A 20,188-nucleotide genomic window follows, 5' to 3' on the forward strand; every position below is an offset into this window, starting at 1 on the left:
TCCCAAAATGACATCTGTTCCCTAAGATCTGGTCTACCCCTGACAAAGTTAATGATTATGTTGATGGGTCAGCACTTACCTCAAACTGCGTTTACCTTTATAATCCTATCTAATAAAAGAGAAACATGGTAATTGGCGTACGACCGCTACCCTTCCCATTGGCTAATCAGGGCAATATGCAAATTAACTGTCAGCCAAGATGGCAGCCGGCAGCCAGGCAGCTTGAAACTAACATGAGGCTTGCTTGCTTCAGTAATGGAGGACTCCAACGTTCCCCACCAGCCACTGCAGGCCTCTGAGCTGCAAGCAACTATGTAACAAACATAGAAGCTAAACAAAACCTGCCAGGCTTCAGCCAGTAGGATCACAACATTGTAAGCAAAGGCCAGAAACCTACTTTCAGCAGCTGAGGCCTAAGAGCTGGAGCCAAGCCTCAAAGCTAAAGCTGGCCCAGAATAAAAAAAAAAAAAAAAAAAAAAAAAAAGAATAAAAGGAGCGGTTGGGAGCTTCAGTCACCCCCAGCCTGAAAACAGCCCTCAGCTCCTCACCCAGACTGGCCAGGCACCCCAGTGGGGACTCTCACCCTGAAGGGTGTGTGACCAGCTGCAAACAGCCATCATCCCCTCACCCAGGCTGGCCAGGCACCCCAGTGGGGACCCCCACCCGGATCCAGGACACCCTTCAGGGCAAACCAGCTGGCACCCACCCATGCACCAGGCCTCTACCCTATATAGTAAAAGGGTAATATGCCTCCCAGCACCGGGATCAGTGGAGCCGCGAGGCCTCCCGGCACTGGGATCAGCATGACAGGGGGCAGCACCCAAACCCCCTGATCGCCCTGTGGCCCTGTGTGTGACAGGGTGCAGCGCCCCAGCCCCCTGATTGGCCCTGCTCTGTGTGTGACAGGGTAGAGCCATAACCTCCCCATTGGCCCTGCCCTGAGTGTGAGAGTGGCGGCACCCCAAGCCCTTGATCGGCCCTGCTCTGTGAGTGATAGAGGGTGGCGCCCCAACCCCCTGATGGGCCCTGCTCTGTGAGTGACAGGGGGAAATGCCCCAACCCCCTGATTGGCCTTGCTCTGTGCATGACAGGGGGTGGTGCCTCAACCTCCCCATAGACCCTGCCTTGAGTGTGACAGGGGATGGTGCCCCAACCCCCCAATTGGCCCTACCCTGAGCGTGACTGAGGGTGGAATCACAATTTCCTGATCGCCCTGCTCTGTGTATGACAGGGGGCGGCACCCCAACTCCCCAATCAGCCCTGCTCTGAGCCCGACCAGGGGCTGCACCTAGGGATTGGGCCTGCCCTCTGCCACCGGGAGCAGGCCTAAGCCAGCAAGTCGTTATCTCCCGAGGGGTCCCAGACTGTGAGAGGGCACAGGCCGGGCTGAGGGACCCCCTGCCTCAAGTGTACAAATTTTTGTGCGCCAGGCCTCTAGTAATAACAATAAAAAAAGTGAACCTCCTTGCAGTGTTGAGATTCAGGAAAGTTTAGTTCTAATGCTAGCAACATCTCTCTGGGTAAGTGAGTTAATCTTTTTGTGTCTCAGTTGCTGAAATGAAAAGAAACTTGTTGCATTTTGTGGCCTCATGATCAGTGCTTTGGCTATTTATAGAAATGTCATTGTTTTCTTATGAGGAAAACAGGTTTAAAATTTCATCATTAGAAATCGAGTCCTCTGTGCTAAGACAAGAATTTATCATTCAAATCCATGGGAAAGTTAATGCATCAAAATTAATTGCTAATACTTTATAGTACAGCATTTTAGAAGGTTGCCAATGGGACAGTTAGCTGAAGGAAGCTCTGAATTGGATGAGATACACAGTAGGAAAATATAGGTAAGAGAAAGAGAAGAAATCCCACACGGGGGAGCTGCCTGGAATCAGAGGGCCTAATGCTATATGGGGGTATTTTGGTAGCTGGAGGTGGACTTAGAAGCTGTGAGCCCAAGTGCGGAAGGAAAGTGACACATCATTGTAGGAAGTGGAAGGGAAGTAGGAAACCATCCAGTTCAATTCCCTCATTTCACAGATGAGGAGACTGAGCCTTAAATGCCTTGTCCGAGGTCACGCAGCTGGTTAGTGGTGGGGTCAGGTCCCTGATACCAGTGCAGGGCTTTTCCTCTATATCATGAAGACAAACTACACAGTTTTGTTTAAAGTGGCATGCTCTCAGGTCCCCACACCATGCAAAGTGAGCAAGATTGATGAGGTGGTTGAAGCAGTCTATTTGGGAGTAGAAAATACCTCTCCCTGAGGCTGCACAGTCATCCTCTCAGAAATGTTTGGGTAAATGCATCACTGTGATCACTGTGGACTGTCTCTGTAGAAACTGGCAGAGACCCCAAAGTAGAGTCCTTTTATACTGTTGTTTTGTGGAGACAGACTGTACTGATTAATTGGACTCAAAGTCCTGATTGAGGACATTCACAGAATGATTTTGCTGCTGAACATGTAGTCCCAGATGAAGACTAATTTCACCAGTCAAATAGATCCTAGATGAGTGGTGACTGTTCCTTAAATGATGTGTGAAAGCTGTGGAGTCTTTAGGGGGGTAGCCAACCACATCTTCTTTGTTCTCTCCTAGGGCATCTTAGCATTATGTATTAGCATTTTTAGGATTCATTCCCAAAGGATCACTTATTTAGGATTTCTCTTGAAGCATCAAGCTTGTTTGTTGTGGCTGAAAAATTATTGGCCATCTCCTACTGCCTTGTTCCATTTTAAAGGAAGGCCTTTAAGAACAACCCTCTTACAGACCTTGCTCTGCATAAGCTGGAGTTAACAGTAGCCTTGTTTCTTGAGTGAGTAGTCAGTCTAGCAGGTGCTTCTCAAACTCTAAGGTGCATATGAATCACTTGGGCATTGTGTTATAATTCAGATTCTAATTCAGTGGTCTGGGATGGGGCCAAAGATACTGCCTTGTAAATAAGCTCCCACTAGGTACCAATGCTGCTGGTCTACAAACCAGACTTCGAGTAGCAAGGCAAAGTTTCAGAGTAGCCTCCGCTTGACTTGGTTAGAGGTTTGTGAGGTCTGCGTTGGCACACTTTTCTCCACTCCATTCCCAGAGGAGTGTTTAACCAGGACCTTCCTGGGCCCAAGGGAAAATTATTGAGCCCATTAGGCACTAGAAGTGAACATGGATCTTTGCACCTAAGCCTTCTTAATCAAACCTGCAATATTTGTGGGTGGGACTGTTTGCTTGCACAAACACTCTACACTTGCCCACAGTAATTAGGTAATTGAATTGCAAACAGTAATTAGCTGCCTAACTGCCTGCTTGTTCATGCAGGTATCCAATTTGCTTTTGAAATGTGGGCTTATACTGGTGAAAATGGGAGCTTCCGTTAAAGACTGCAGACACAATTAAGAAGGCCCGTTGAAAACCTGGTCCTGAGTGAGCAGCTGTTGCATACTTCTACCTTAATTTTTTCTCTCCTGATTTCAGTTACTCTGATTACATTTTTTTTCTGGAACTCAGAGAATCTCAGTTCCATTGTGTTACTTAAGAGAAATGAGAGGTGCTATTGGATGCCTGTTTTCATGTCTGTGGGATAAAATTAAAAACTAAGTGTTGTGCAATAGAGTGACAGGTGGTCTGCTGCTTTCTTCGGGAACTGACAAGCTTGTTTACTGCCTGAGAGCTTGTCTCTGTGCAGCCCATCATGACAACAGGTGAGGCTTCTGATGCCATCTCTCCCACACTAGTGGGATACGTGCTCCAAACTGTGGCTCCACACACAGTTCTCTTTTAACCCTTAATCATTTTCATAACAGAACAGCAACTAGAAATAGGAAACATCTGCTTCTCTGACAAAGTGAGTTTGTGTCCAAGATTCCCAAGAAACCTCAGCGAGGATATTAGGCAATTCCTGCTCCCCTCCCCCAACCCTTTCAAGATGGTTAATTCTTTTAAAACAAGTCTCACACGGCTCTTCCACTACCTCTAAGGTCTAAGGTTCTGGACGCTCCTGTAACCCAACTGTGGGTACTGAGCACCAGCAGGCCGAGCTCTGCCAAAGTCTCTGCGGTTGTCTCATTCACATCACGCCCGGGGCTCTCTAAAGCTGCTGCCGAGGGATGACCCTGCGCCTGCTGACCTTCAAAACAGTGTTCCCCTGAGCCCGCCCATCTTTCCTGGCAGGTGAACGGCTTCGGAACACACAATAAGCCCAAGTTTAGAGCAGTGCACAATGTTCGTTAGCATCGTGCAATCTGTAACTTGTATTATGACAGCATTCATGTATTAATGCTTCATGCTGAGTCATGGGTCTTTTCTGTTCTTTCAGGCAACAGTAGTTTCAACTAGATTTAAGCATAAGGGCTAAATTTTTAGGGAGAAAATATCTTGCAAAATATCCCCTCCCCTTTTTTATAATTGGTACAAAGACTGTTGTGTGGTCTCCAGCATTAAAGGATGACTATAATGTCTTCATACTGTCACCAGAATTATTTCTTTGAGACTAGATTGTTTAAATCCATTAGTTTTAATTCCATTAGGAAGTGTACTAAAGGGCTGGTGGTCAAGGCTGCTGCTGGAGCTTTCAGAGGTGAAAACCTAGGACATCATTAGAAAAAAAATGAAAACGAACAAAAATCAAGGGCATTTTTATATTCAGCAAAGAAGAATAAATTAGGATACAGAAAACCATGGCTTTTAAAAATAATAAGGAAGCAACTTACATGTTAAGATGAGTAATGACTATTGCTCCTATAAGATAAAGAAGGTGTATAATTTTAAGACCCCCCACCCTTCTTCATAGTATTCTTCAGCTAGCACGCTAAGCCTCTCTAGTATTGTTCCCTTTTATTAGGGGCTGCAAAAAGCCCAAGAAGGATTCCTCAGGGTGTTTGCTTTGGCCTGTTTCTTTGAAGAGAAGGAGTAAATTTTCCCAGTGTATAAATCTGACCATAATATTGAATCTGGTTCTCCTCCATCCCTCCTGGAGTTGCCTTAGTTTGGCCTTCATCATTTCTCTGCTGGACCATGGCGATTTCGCCAAATTAGTTGCCTCCTCATCTTTTTTAAAAAATATATATTTTTATTGATTTCAGGAAGAGGTAGATGAGAAACATCAGTGATGAGAGAGAATCATTGATCAGCTGCCTCCTGCACACCCCCTGCATGTGCCCTGACTAGAAATTGAACTGTGACCTTCTGGGTCTTAGGTCCCCTCTCAACCACTGAGCAGCACTGGTCAGGCAGCTGCCTCATCTTTTATTTTTCTTTTCTTTTCTTGTGTGCACTGTTCATACTGTCACCAGAATTATTTCTTAAAAAAAAAAAAAATCATCGCATTACTACAAAGGCTTCCTGACAGAGAGGAAATCCATACCATAGCCTATAAGGCAGCGGTCCTCAACCTGTGGGTCGCAATCCCTTTTGGGGTCGAACGACCCTTTCACAGGGGTCGCCTAAGACCATCAGAAAACACATGTATAATTACATTTTTTTTGATTAATCACTAGGCTTTAATTATGTTCAATTTGTAACAATGAAATTAGGGGTCACCACAACATGAAGAACTGTGTTAAAGGGTCGCGGCATTAGGAAGGTTGAGAACCACTGGCTCCTATCTCTTTAGGAGATCTCTCCGCAGCCCCCTGTCTGGCCATGCACCCAGCACCCTTGTCTTATTAAGGTTCTCAACATCCCCTGAATGTCGTATTATCTCATTATACTCGGCCACTTTCCAGTGGACAGAGAATCAAACTGGGGTATGAACAGGGACCAATTGTAGGGTATGTTCAAAACTCAGATGGGAAAGAGAGAACTTATGGGCAGGTAATTGGGAGTGATTGTACTTTAATCCTTTCAAAGGTTTATTGAGTAGAAAGAACACTTGTCTAAATAAGCTCAGTGCATAGCAGTTATCCATATCACATTGCTTTATAACTAACATTCAAGGAATTATATTAGCCTCTTGGCTACAGAGCATATGGAAGTCCAGATGGATATAGGTTTTTTCCCTTTGCATTTTGTTCAACTTGTGCTGACGGTATCCGATTTTCCATCTCCAGAGTCAGAGCCTGTACTTATAAACATTGTGAGTTCAGTGGAAGAGTAGGGGAAAAGGCCAAAAAAAGAGTGTTTTATGAGGAGAGGACAGAGTTCACCTTCCCTCTTAATGTCTAGTAATGCACAGTTATCCGTGAAGAGCAGCCCCTTCGTAGCAGGGAAATTCAAGGTTTGCTGCTCTTTAGGAAAGCGTCAGTTTATAATAACATCTGCAGCTTCATGGAGCTGAACGAATTTTTTGGTTGAGTTAAAATTTCCCTTTAGATAGTCTACAGTCTGAGAGCAAGAGTGAAACTTTTGGGAACAGCATTCCGTCTTCCATTTGGCTGCTTATTCTGCCTTCTCTACCCTGCTAGCCCACAGGTCAGGGCCCTTGGTCTTCTAGCAAAAAGGAGTGACCTTTATTTTCAGGAATCAGGAGTGGAGAGGAAGAGGGAGGAGCAGTGAGATTCCTCTTGTGGTTGGGATGTTTCTACCTCTTGCCCCACACTTCTCTCCCTGAGAACCTGGACAAATGAGGGGGGCAGAGGAGTCTTTCCACTAGGAAATCGGACCCTGCAGGTATGAAGACCTTATCAGACTCTTTGCATAGACCACAATAAAAATGCACGTGGACACGGTCTCCAGACTTTCAGTCACAGAATGTAAGTGAGCACATGTTCCCCCACCAAGTAGGAGGGCACTTTGTGTTTGGGTCACTTTACCAAGAAATTCAATGAAATGGATAATGTCAGATTTTTTTCTATCACCCATTCACTCACCCCACTCTCCCCTTTGGCAACTATCAGCTTATTCTCTGTGTCTTCGAGTCTGATTCAGCTTTATTTGTTTATTTATTTTGTTCTTTAGATTCCTCATATAAGTGAAATCACATTGTATTTGTCTGACATTTCACTTAGCATAAAACCCTATAAGTCTATCCATGTTACAAATAGCAAGACTTCGTTCCTTTTTATTGCTGAGTATTACTCCATTGCATGTGTATATATATATATATATATATATATATATATATATATATATGACACATATGTATATATGTCTATATATGCATATGACACAAATGTATATATGTGTATATATGTATATGACACATTTTCTTTATCCATGTATCTATAGACACCTAGGTTGCTCCCATATCTTGGTTCTTATAAATGAACATAGGGATGCAAATATGTTTTCAAATAGTGTTTATGTTTGCTTCAGATAACTATCCAAAAGTTGCATTGCTAGGTCATATGATAGCTCTATTTTTTAAAAATATGTTTTATTGATTTTCTACAGAGAGGAAGGGAGAGGGGTAGAGAGTTAGAAACAGTGAGAGAGAAACATCGATCAGCTGCCTGCTGCACACCCCCTATTGGGGATGTGCCTGCAACCAAGATACATACCCTTGACTGGAATCGAACCTGGGACCTTTCAGTCCACAGGCCGACGCTCTATCCACTGAGCCAAACCAGTTAGGGCTGATAGCTCTATTTTTAATTTTTTGATGAATCTTCATACAGTTTTCTATAGTGGCTACACCGATTTACAATTTAATTAGAGGGAACAAAAATTACCCTGTACTCATGTGAAATATAAAAAGCACATGTGCTATTACAGCCAGCTACCCTTTTGTGCAGACCTTTCCCTGACTGGAGTCAGATTACTCAAAGGAGAAGCCAGTTGAATCAATGGAAAGCCAATCATATGTAGAGTTGTCTCCTTAACTAAACTGTATAGATCAATGGGAACAAAACAAAAGAGCGACAGACCCATGGTTTACAATAAGATCAAATGCCTTACTCCTAGCTAGAAGGGGCAGAAAATCTGAATCATATTACTCAGAAAAGCCAAAGGCAGTCATTTTGGAAGCACACAACTTTCCTCATCTATGACTGTGCTAGTTCTAGAGTTTCCTCTAAAGAAAAAACTATATTCATTTACTCAACAGGTTCTAATTACTATGTATCTAGTCCCATGCTGGAAACCAGAGAAATCTAGTACACATGCTAAATCTCTGCTCTTATAGAGGTCGCTGTCTGGTGAGAGATACAAGCAAGGAGTATGATGCCTGCCAACCTACTTAAAAATACTTTTTTTTCAGACAGCTCTGAATTATACAAGACACTGCTAGGCAAGACTTTGAAATCTACCAGTAGATCCCATATGCTAGTTTGGGGTTTCTAAAGCAGTGACTCTCATAATTCACACTGCATTGTTTATATAACCATTTCCTATTTCTTTCAAGAGCAGAAGGGAGAGGCTGGAAATACTGCTTTTGTTGTCCATGTTTTGCTAATTCTCCCTCCATTCAGGCAGATCACAGAGATGCAATTTGTACCGTTGATTAAAATGGCATCTACATCCCAAGAAATCAGAAACACCAATCAGAAAAGACATATGCACCCCTATGTTCATAGCAGCACAATTTACAGTAACTAAGATTTGGAAACAGCCTAAGTGCCCATCAGCAAGCAGATGAGTGGATTAAAAAACTTGGTACATCTGCACAATGGAATACTACACTGTTGTGCAAAGAAAGAACTCTTACCATTCGCAACAGCATGGATGGACATGGAGAGCATTAAGCTAAGCGAAATAAGTCAGTCTGAGAAAGACAAATATCACATGACCTCACTCATTTGTGGAATGTAATGAACAACATAAACTGATGAACAAAATAGATCCAGAGACAGAGAAGCATCAAACAGACCGTCAAACTTCAAAGGGAAGGCAGGGGAGGGTGGGGGTAAGAGATCAACCAAAGAACTTGTATGTATGCATATAAGCCTAACCCATGGACACAGACACTAGGAGGGGTGAGGGCATGTTTGGGGGCGGGGGTGGGGAGAGGTCAATGGGGGAAAATGAGACATATGTAATATTTTATGTAATACTTTAAACAATTTAAAAAACACATAAAAATGGCATCTACATTTATCTTTCAGTCAGGAGAAATCAAAGAATTTCACAAACAGGGGAATTATGATCACTGAGCTTAACAGATGATTCCCACCTTGCTCACCATTATGGGCTGAACTGTGTACCTTCATAATTTTTATGTTAAGGTCCTACCACCCAGGGTCTCAGAATGTGACTGTATTTGGAGGGAGAGCCTTTAAAGAGGTGATTAAGTGAAAATAAGGGTGTTGGGGTGGGCCCTATTCAGTGTTATGGAAGTCCTCATAAGAAGAAGAGATTAGATCACAGAGAGGGACACCAGGGGTGTGCATGCAGGAAGGAAAGACCATGTGAGGACACAGCGAGAAGGTGGCCATATAGAAGCCCCAGGCAAAAGGTCATTCCCTTATGACCTTCAGGGGAAACTGACCCTGCCATCACCTTGATCTTGGACTTTCAGTTTCTAGAACTGTGGGAAATAAATTTTGCTGTTTAAGCCACACATTCTATGTTCCTTTGTGATGGCAGTGCTAGCGACCTGATATACTTGCCTCTGTATCTTTTGAATATTCTGTGGTCCAGAACTTGATGGACTAATCTTTCAAAAGAAAGGAACCTTACTCCTCCCCAGTTTTCATTCAGACAAGGAAAGGTGCCTGAATTATTCTTCCAGCACTTTGCATGGCCTCCAAACTGGACACATCATGAATACTATGTTTACTATCGCTAATCTGCCAAGTCTAAGGAGGCACTATAACTTTGTCTCACATGGATTAACTTCTTCAAGAATTGAAGCAGAAAAGTCTCCCAATATTTGACATTTTAATATTGACATGCTTCAAGAGAGAGCTCAGAGATAAATGACCACTTCAGATCTGTTCTGGCTCAGTGCTCCACAAGCATCCCTTGAAAGGACTTTGATCTCCAAGGCTTTATATAATTCAAACTAGTTAGTATTTCTAAAATATCATCTGCAATTAAATTTTCTTCTGTTGGATGGGGTTGAAAATCAAATAGATAATATTTAATAATCAGGAAATTGATATGTAAATCACTATTGTTTGAAAAAGCTCACTGATGCAAAAATGTAATTTTCTCTCTTTTCCCCAAACCAGCAAGAAAGCAAATAACAACCTCCTTGTCGTCCTGTGGTTAAGCGATGGAAGATTTGTGTAGGGAGATATTAGAAATGCTTTTTTTTTCTGGAGCCTGCTCATCGATAAAGTGTTAGATAACACAGGGTTTTTACTGAAATTCATTTCCTCTGCTTAATGACTAATTGCGGTGAAATAGACATGGCTTCAAAAGCATGTCTTTCCTATTTGCATTTTTTCCCCTTCTCATTCTTAGACTTAAAATTCCAGTTGTGCTAGAAATCCTGATATGTCTAACACTTTAAAAAATTATATAGATCAAAAGAGAGAGCATAAAAAGCTTTGATAGTCTCCTTCTAATAAACGCCTTTTTAGACATTTTTAATTTATACAGAAAAGTAATGTTCAGTTGGGAAATGCTCAGATATTGTGCTTTAAAGCCTTAATTTACATGATCAGCTTGATCCGCATGGTGCACATTAGCCCTAACTTGTTGGCAGAGGGAAAAATTTAGCTTGATAATATCCTCTACCCTTTGTGAAAAGAAAATATGCTTATTAAGGAACGAGGGAGGCACTGCTGGCTGCTACTTGCACAGGCACCAGTCCGGTGTGTGCAGAGCTGCCACAGGTGGGCCAAGGAGACCTTTGCCTCTCCAATTGTCTGCTGCTCTGGTCCCTGAGAGATCACCCATTCCTTTCTTATGCTATAGCCGAACCCAATAGCAACAGAAGACATCTATGTTCAATAGGTGTATTTTGCCAGCTCACATTAAATAATTCATTATGAAGTTTGTAGGGCTGAAATTATTAGCCTTTATTAAATATAGAAGCAGAAGCATCACCATTCCCTGATGAGAGCAATCAACCCTTTAATGATTCTGCTCTCCAAGTGGTATGGTTGGGATTTTTGTTTTAAAAGCAATTCTTACTCACCTATTCTTATGGGTTGAATTGTTGAATTGTGCTCCCCCACCCCCACCCCGCAAAGGTGTTGAAGTCCTAAACCCCAGTACCTGTGAATGTGACCTTATATGGAAATAGGGTTTTTATGATGACCTAGTTAAGATGAGGTAGGTCATTAAGGTGGGCCCAAATCCAATATGACTGGTGTCCTTATTAAAAAAAAAATAGAGGAGATTTGGACACAGAGACAGACATGCACAGAGGGAAGATGATGTAGGTAGTGAAACACGGAGAATACTACCTACAAGCCAAAGGACTTCTGAGGTGGCCTGAAGCCTGGAGAGATGCACGGAACAGGTTCTCTCCCAAGCTCTCAGAGGGGGCAGTCCTGTGGACACTTTGATTTCAGGCCTCTAGACTTCAGAAGTTTAAACACTAAATTTCTGTTTTTTCAAGTTGCCCCATTTGTTGCATTTTGTTACAGCAGCCCAGGAACCTAATACATTAACAGGTCAGCTCTACACCATTAGGATATTTCTACTGGTTTGGAGTCTCTGCATGGATTGTTTGTGCTCCCATATGAAATCACCTCATTTAAAATTGCACCCCAGACATTTCTCATCTTCCTTTGTTTAATTTTTCCCCTTAGCACTTATTATTTAACACACAATATATTTTATTTGTTCATCCTTTTGTCATCTTTTGTCTAGAATGTCAGCTCCACGAGGGCAGGGAGTATTGACTATTTGGCTGAACAATATCCCCAGCGATGTACAAAGGAGACACTCAAATATTAGTGAAATGAATGATTTGAAAGAATTAATTGCTTTCTCATCTCACTCCATTCCACATAAACCTCAATACCTATCTTACTCTGAACATAACCCACCCACAGAGACCACCACAAGGGAAAAGAATAAAAAAGAAAAGGCGGAATAAAAGGGTAAGTATTAGTTGCTTGGAAATGTGCCTAATCTAGGATGTACTTCATTTGAAGTTATAAGTAGTAGGAGAGATGATTATTCTTCAGGACAGATCTTTTTTATCTTTCATTTATATTCATACCTATATGTTGGTGGTGTTAACCCACTTCATATTCAGGAAATTTCACTAAGTTTTTTACAAGTAACATTTATTTCCTAAAGGACAGCACAGCAATTTTGAATGTCCATGTTTTACTTGAGATTTCTGTTTTTGGATTAACTGCCTTTAAAGGAAAAATCATGGATTTATAACCTGCTTTGGTTCAGATTTTGATCGAGTACACATCAATGAGCACTACATGTGAGTGGACAAGTCATCAAGCCCTATTTTAAGGTTCTGCCTTTGAAATTACTGTCTCAAGAGAGAATGAGCAGAGCCCCATAACTGGTCCCTTGGAAGAGGCTATTCTGTTATTTGGAGAAGATTACGGTATCTCAGGCTGAGGTCTTTCTTACCTTCTTCTAACCTAGAATAGTATGTTCTGGGCTGCCAAGGGTTTTGTTTAATTTCTCCAGCGTTAGCCTAATACAGCTATACCTAGGTGATCACCATATTTTTATGTGGCTTAAATTGAAATTCATAATTCACTTGTGGGTTATATTTATATCCCAGAACAGAGAAGAACAATGGTCTGGGATCAAAAAGTCTTACTACTTGCTGTATGTGTGACCTTGGGCAAATTATTTAGTCTTTTGAAGCCTATGAAAAATAAATAACAATAGCCAACCCTAGAGAATTTTTAGTGTTTAGAGAAAATAATGTATATAAGGCTCTGGAACATAATAGGTGTCCCAGGAATGGTAGAGATTGCTATTCCCCCTGTTGGCTGGCAATTTTGATAATGGATTTACCTAACCTCCAGGCTCTAGGCTGCTCAGCCTTCTGCAGAAATATTAACAATGGAGCCTTTCCTCGAAAACTGGGCAGTGAGGGACGCCTCTGTTCCAGCCGTGGGCAAACTACGGCCCGCGGGCCGGATCCGGCCGGTTTGAAATGAATAAAACTAAAAAAAAAAAGAGACCGTAGCCTTTTATGTAATGATGTTTACTTTGAATTTATATTAGTTCACACAAACACTCCATCCATGCTTTTGTTCCGGCCCTCCGGTCTGGTTTAAGAACCCATTGTGGCCCCCAGTCAAAAAGTTTGCCCACCCCTGATAGACTCTCCACATTATAGATGTGAATGTGATTCTGCGCAGGAAGTTTAAGTTGCAGGTGCCAAGCGGGGGAGGGTGGGAATGCCCAGAAAGAGGCTCAAGGACTCTCTGATAGAGTCTTCCACAAAACCCCACTTGGAAAACTCCCCAGTGACTTAAGAAACTTGCTTCCATAGTTGCTGCGAGGACCCAGATCCACCAGGGGCTTTGGCGTCCACGGCTGTGTTGCCTGAGCAGAAACACTTAGGACATCCTTGGGCAACAACCTCACCTGTTTTTCACAAATAACACTGCCTCCCAATTCCACCGAGGACGTGGGGATGCTCAGTAAAGCGTTTCGCCGGCAGGCAGGGAAAAAGGAAACCAACTTGAAAGATAATTTACGAGCAACCTTTCTCGGTGTTTGAATGCATGCCAGCACCTCCAGCAGAAGCCACTCAGGTTTTTATGGAGTTTTTGTTAGTGTTGTTTGTCATTTTGGTATGATAACCACCTGTAGTCATTAACTCTCCCTATTTCTAGCACACGGCCGCGAACATCTGCCGCTGCAGCCCAAAAGTCCCTCAACAGACTTAAACTTTATGTCCCTGGAATGGGAATTGCATCTCCCGTTGTTGGGATTACGCATATGTCTTCCTTAGCCTGCCTTCTGGTGGCTCTCAACCCGCTCTGCCTTCCCAGCGTGGTGTGGGGCAGCACCCTGTCAGCCTCGGAGCTGTGCTGCTCGTTCAGATATTCATTCCCACGTGTGTCTCTGCCCTCTTGCTGGACTGCAGGCTTACTGCGGGCACATAGGACATTTCCTGCAATGTTATGTCTCACTTTTGTACAGCAGAGTGAGCGCTCAGTAAATGCTTATTGAAAATATTTTGCATGCAGTGTCTGCACAGTCAACGCAGGAGGGGGAGGGAGGGAAATGAAACGAAAAGAATTCACTCCCGTTGTTTCTTTCAATAAAACCATTTTCATAGAGTCATACATTGCTCAAGATCCTAAATCGTTGTAGCAGCTTGAATTATCTCTACTTAAAATAAAGGGTGAAAACTCCATGTTGACATATGTTGCAGGTTTTTTTCTTCCACCTTAAACCGAGGTTCTCCAAAGAAAGAAGGCTAGGTTGAATTGTCCCTGCAAATGGTTTCTTCTGGAAATCCATTTCTCTGAAGCAAAACTCTGGGTATTTACAGCTGCTGCAGCACCTCACTCTCACCTCAGTAAATTATCCCAAGATCACCACATTGAGTCTCCGAGGTTTTAACGATATTAACATTCTAGCATGGTGCTTTTTTATTTTATTTTACTGGAAAGAAAATGATGTAATTTGACCTTAAAATACGAAAATGTAATCTTCCATCAGAATAGAGACTCTGTATCTCATGGACCACATTTCCTGTAAGTGTCCTACGTGTGTTCTAAAGAATGTGTTTTTCATGGTCCCTAAGTGAAACTTAAATTGTGTGTGCTCAAAAATGTTTTGCTTACTAGAATTTCCTGAAGGCTTATAAAATGTTACAAGTGTGAACCTCAATATGAATATAATTTACCATCTAGATGGCAGTTTTTTTGACTAAAGAATAAATGTTTTTATTTTGTTTAGCTACAGAAATATTCTTATAAATGATGAATTGTCCTTATGTGCTCATTATACAAGGACATGTCAAAAATTAGACATAAAGGAAATTCCATAATTTAGGCCTACATATATGCTCAGTGGGATCCCTTGGCAGGCTAGAGTCACTGTCTCAATTTGTACACTGGCTTTGTCCAGGCTTCACACAGACAATTTTAAGTAGGAAATGAAATGAAGCTGAGGAAGCCAAAGTGTATTGTTTTTTTCTTAATTTGAGACATAAGTGACCAGGACATGGTCTGCAATAGCTGACGACAGTGCCCCCAAAGGCCCTTTTTAGGCCTTTCAAGATAGTCTCCCTGGCACGCTTATTGACCTCAGAAAAGACCCAAATTAATCTGGAGAACAAAAAGTCTTTTTAATACCAGGCCATTAGAAATAGCAGATTAGGAGATTTGCAACATTCCTTTGCTGCAGGATCAGGATTCCTACAGTGTCCAGTGTGTGTTCAGAGAGGCGGAAAATAAATGATGTAAAGAGGTCTTAGTGAGCATTGCCTTTTAAAGCTCATTTACCTCATGACAGAAGCCAGGGAATGAATGTGAGGATGTGTGTGGGTGTGTCAGTGTGTATGTGCTGTGAATGTGTGTGTGTGGCAGTGGTTTATGTACGGTGTGTGTACATGTATGTGTATGTGTAGGCATGCTGTTGGTGTGTGCATTGTGTGGTATGTGTGAATGTATATGTACACATGTGTACATGTGGTATGTGTGTGTCAAGTATGATGTGTGTGGTATAAGTGTGAGTGTATATGTGCGGTATACATGTGTGTGCCTGTGATATATATATGCATGTACAAATATGTGTTTGATGTATATGCGTTTGTGGTATTTGTTTATATGTTTGTGAGGTATATATATATTCATGTGTGTGTTTAAGGTATGTGATGTATGTGTACTTGCATGTAGTATATGTGTGTGAGTTTTGTGGGTGGTATGGTGTATGTATGTATGTGGAGGGTTACTAATAAATATACTTTTATTTTTAAAAAAGTGACTTCAATTTTTATTCCTTACAATCCATGCTCTTTTATGCTCTAAGGTTATCGTTCTAAAGCCAAAACTGAGCTTAGCTTATCCCTGCTCAAGAAAAAAATAAGGAAACAACACCAGTTATCTTGCCTACCCACTACATTTCATGTGCAGCTCTCGGGAGACAGGCGAGTGCAGGGGTTAGGAGAATGTAGGAGCAGAGGGTTCAGCTTGGGTCGTCCTCTCTTCCACTTACTAGCTTTGTCTTTGGACAAATTACTTGATCTCTCTAAGCCTAGTTTCCTCATTTATACAGAGGGAATGATAATAGTAACTCTTGTCCTGGGAGAATGAAGATAACTGTGAGTTTGAAATGAGTTAACATATAGGACACACTTAGAATAGTGCCCAGCACCAAGTGAGTGCTGTGTAAGTCTTAGCTATTATTTGCGTCATCCCTGGGACTCAAGCACTGGCCTTCGTGTATTCTTTTGTTCCTACAAATGCTAAAATCTTAACTGGTCCAGCTAAGATGTCATCATTAAAGCCAACTATAATACTTGAACCAAGGAAGGAAGCATTATAGGTCAGTGGTTTAGTGCTGGGTTAGTGATCAGAGAGGTCTGGGGTCAAATCTAGCTTCTGTTCTATATCAGTACCTTGTTAAAGTATCGCTTTCTCATCAGTGAACCGATGTATCACTAGGCCTTGCCTTTCTGGGTGTTGTTAATGATAAATGAGCTAAAGTATGGGAAGAGTGTAATGGATTTCCCTGGCATTTCTTTTCTTCTGGATACATACACCCAATTATCTGCCTTGTGGTATACTTACCTTGTGAATGTCTAGGTTCCATCAATTATGTCCCCCCCTCCCCCACTCCCCTTCATTGTCTACTACAGTGCTATGTTCATGATATGCTCTCAAAAACATTTGTGTAATAAACAAATAATAAGAATGAAAGAGGAATCAGAGAGTGAGTTGTGAACTTCTAGGGTCAACCTAAAAGCCATTACTTTGAAATATATAATGATATTGGTAAACATTCAAAGAGATGCCTTTAAAAGTGTCATAGCTCAAAATACCCTGAAATCTTTGGAAGGCCAAAAGGACTTTTAAGAATCCTCTTTAATTTGTTTTCACCCCCTATTTCTTTAGTTGTTATGTGGTGAGTAAGGCTGATTCTCAGGGTCATTGCAAATTGATTTTGTGCTGTGCACTTAAAAGAACTGAAGTAGGTTCTTAGAGTTTTGTTCACTATTACTGTTCCTAAGGATTTTCATTCTGATCATTGATTTAATTTTTTTCTTTGGTAATAGCTTTCTGAACTACAACAAAAAAAATACTTTAGCAAAAATATTAGCTCTGTGGATAATTGCTATGGGATTTTTTTGGTGTTATAAATATATGTGAAGAAATACTATAACTTATATGATTCTTTAAAACCAAATTTGTTGAGTGCAACAAATGCAATATATTTCTGGTAGTTATGTTTTAAAATGCCTTTAAAGGTCTTTGTATAATTTGTTAAGGAAATTTTCATGACCTGTAGTAGTCAAAATGTAGAAGGTAAGAAGTAATATGTATAGTATATTATATTTTATCCTTTTATTATTTGCATACTTTAAAAAGAGTGTTTAAAAAACTGATTAAAAAAACATTTCTCATTGTACTTGAAAAGGGCTTGCAGGTTGTCTGTTCTAACAGTTTAGAGCAGAATCCAACAATTGCCTTTGTAAATATCAGAACTGGTGCCTAAACCCCAGAGGGACCCAATCTTTAACAGCCAGAGTTGGTCACTGGGAAAGAGAGTTTATGAATTGGTGTTCAAAGTGTTCCTTGCCCTGATAAAATGCTGCCTCTTCCTCCACCTGAATAGAGTTCTGTAAGCCACCATTTTCTCAGATTGTTCAGCTGCTTTTTCAGATAATATTCTTCTGGGGGACTGTGTCCAGCCATCCTACAAAACAGTAATAAATGGAACCCCTTTGCTGTGGTTTTAGTCAGCACTTTGGAGAGCAGAAGTTAAACCCTAAAAAAGGAAGTGATAGAAAATAAAAAGGGAAATTTCACAAGGTGATAAAAAATATTCCAATTGTAAGTGGGAGATGTATACAAATGATCCACTGATGAAATGGCTTTCCTCACTGTGTGAAAATTAAAGAATCCCTGGACCCAAACCCCTTTTGTACCCCCAAACAAGACTCCTTTCATAGCAGGAAGTCAACTGTCTCCATGGCAACCAAAACAAATAGTGACTATTGCCTTAGAAAACAAGATGGATAAAAGGTGCATCTAAAATTAATTTATGTCTTGGGATCAGACACTTGAGATGAGAGAACTGGTCCATAAAGTACCCAAGAGGAGCTATTAAAAAGCAAACAAAATAAAGCCCTTGTTGAGTTCCCAAGGGATCTGTGGTTAAAGCATATGCATCCTTTTTGGCTCTGCCTTTAATGGGGAAGTTGTCAATATGTCCCCATTTACACGGACACTTTAATGATGGCCCCTATAAATCCCAAGCCTGCCAAAGAATGTTTATTAAAAACTGCCTTCAAGAGTGATCTCTTATTCCATCCAATTGTGCAGCTGGTGATTTTTAAATTATTATTATATACATCAATTCTGAGATGCAGACATGCCCCCTCCCCAAATTAAGATTCCAAAGATTTTGAGTCTATAAAAGTCTTGTTTAAAAAAAAATAGGAAGAAAGAAAGAACATTCTTACAAGCATATGGAATTCTCAGAAGCGACCGTGGAGCTGTAAACTTTTCATTAAATATAGAAATTAAAAACACTAATTAAACCACTCTTTGGAAAATAGCTCCAAATATTAAAAGGGACTTTTCAGGAGGGAAAAGTGTCTGCTTTTCTCTGGCTGGAGCTGTGGCTTTGAAGTCAGGGAGACTCGGGCAGGGTGCCTGCTTCGTGGGGAGACCATTTCTTACCCTAAGTAGGTGGATGGCAGGACACCAAGGCTGAGCAGCATGCCAACACTAACTGCTCCCTGTTAGGGCAGAATCACATTTAATGCTTAACCTGACTCAGGCTTCCTCTTTGTAGAAGATGCTATCCCGTTCCTCCCTACCCAACTTCTCTAAGATCAGTTTCTTCTTTCACACTCAACTTTCAATCAGTCCCACAGTCCAGATGTTTCTTCCCCAGATCTCTTGCCAATTTCTCTTCCTTCCTATCCACCTTTATTATTGCACAACTGGATGATTATAATAGCTCCCTAATTTATCTGGCAATCTTCTTGCCCTCCTCACTTCTATCTTTCCTACATAACTCATTAAAAAAATATAAGTATATATTTTTAATGAGACACACACACACACACACACACACACACAATGTTGACAGTATTACAGATGTCTCCCATTTCCCCTTCTTTACTCCTCTCCACCCAGCCCCTCCTCCCCATATCTTCATCACCCTATTGCCCGTGTCCATGGGCTATTAATATAAGTATATAAGTTCTTTGGTTTATCTCTCCTCATCCCCCCATCCCCACATTGAGGTATGTCAGTCTGTTCTATGCCTCCATGCTTCAGGTCTTATTTCTACATGACTCATTGGATTTCTTTTTCTGGAACATCATTGTATTTTTCACTTCTTTACTAAAAAATAATAATGACTTCCTGTTGCCAGTAGAATCAAACCCAAATTCCTCTATGGGCATTTATGGTTCCCCACAAGCTGACCTTAATCTGTACTCTAAGATATCTCCCTATCAATTGTTCCACGAATCCATCATTCTAATCATTATCATTTACCACAAATGCCTTATACTTTCCCCTGGGTCCTTACTTGTACAATTCTTGTTATTTACTGGAATAGCATCCCCGATGGGCATTTATTCTTTCCTCCCCAACACAAAGAGCACCTCTTATGCATCTCCTAAATGCCAACTCTTATTTTACAACCCCGAACACTTTCTAACCTCCCAGCCTTCAAGATCTCATTTTTCTCTAAACTCCAATAGTACTTAATATCTGTGGTAGGCAAAATAACCTATAAAGATGTCTGTGCCTAATCCCTCCCTGGAATCTGTGATGTGTTGCAATACCGGGTAAGAGTAAGTTGGCCGGTGTAATTAAAGTTATCGACCTTAAAATAGGGAGGTTATCTCAGATCTTCCTGTTGGTCTGAATCTAATCACATGAGTCTTTAAAAGCAGAGAACTTTCTCTGGCTTCAGTCAGAAAGAAGTGGCAGAAGAGAAGGCAGTTGAGGTGTGACAGGAGGGAAAGTTAGCTTCCAAGTCTGGGAAAGATTTGGCACACTGCTGCTGGCTTTGCCACCTAGGGGCCCACATGCAAGAACTGGAGAGGTTTCCAGGAGCTAAGGGTGGTCCCTAGCTGCCAGCAAACAAGAGAATGGGACCTCAGTCCTTCAATTGCAAGGAACTGAATCCTGCTGACAACCTGATGAACTGGGAAGCTGATTCTTCCCAGAACTTCCCAACAAAAGGCCAGCCTTGATTTTGGCTTTGTGAAACCTGGAACAGGTACAGTCAAGCCAACTCAAGCTTCTGACCT

Source organism: Myotis nattereri (assembly GCF_964212035.1).
Source record: "Myotis nattereri genome assembly, chromosome: 2".
Lineage (NCBI taxonomy): Eukaryota > Metazoa > Chordata > Mammalia > Chiroptera > Vespertilionidae > Myotis > Myotis nattereri.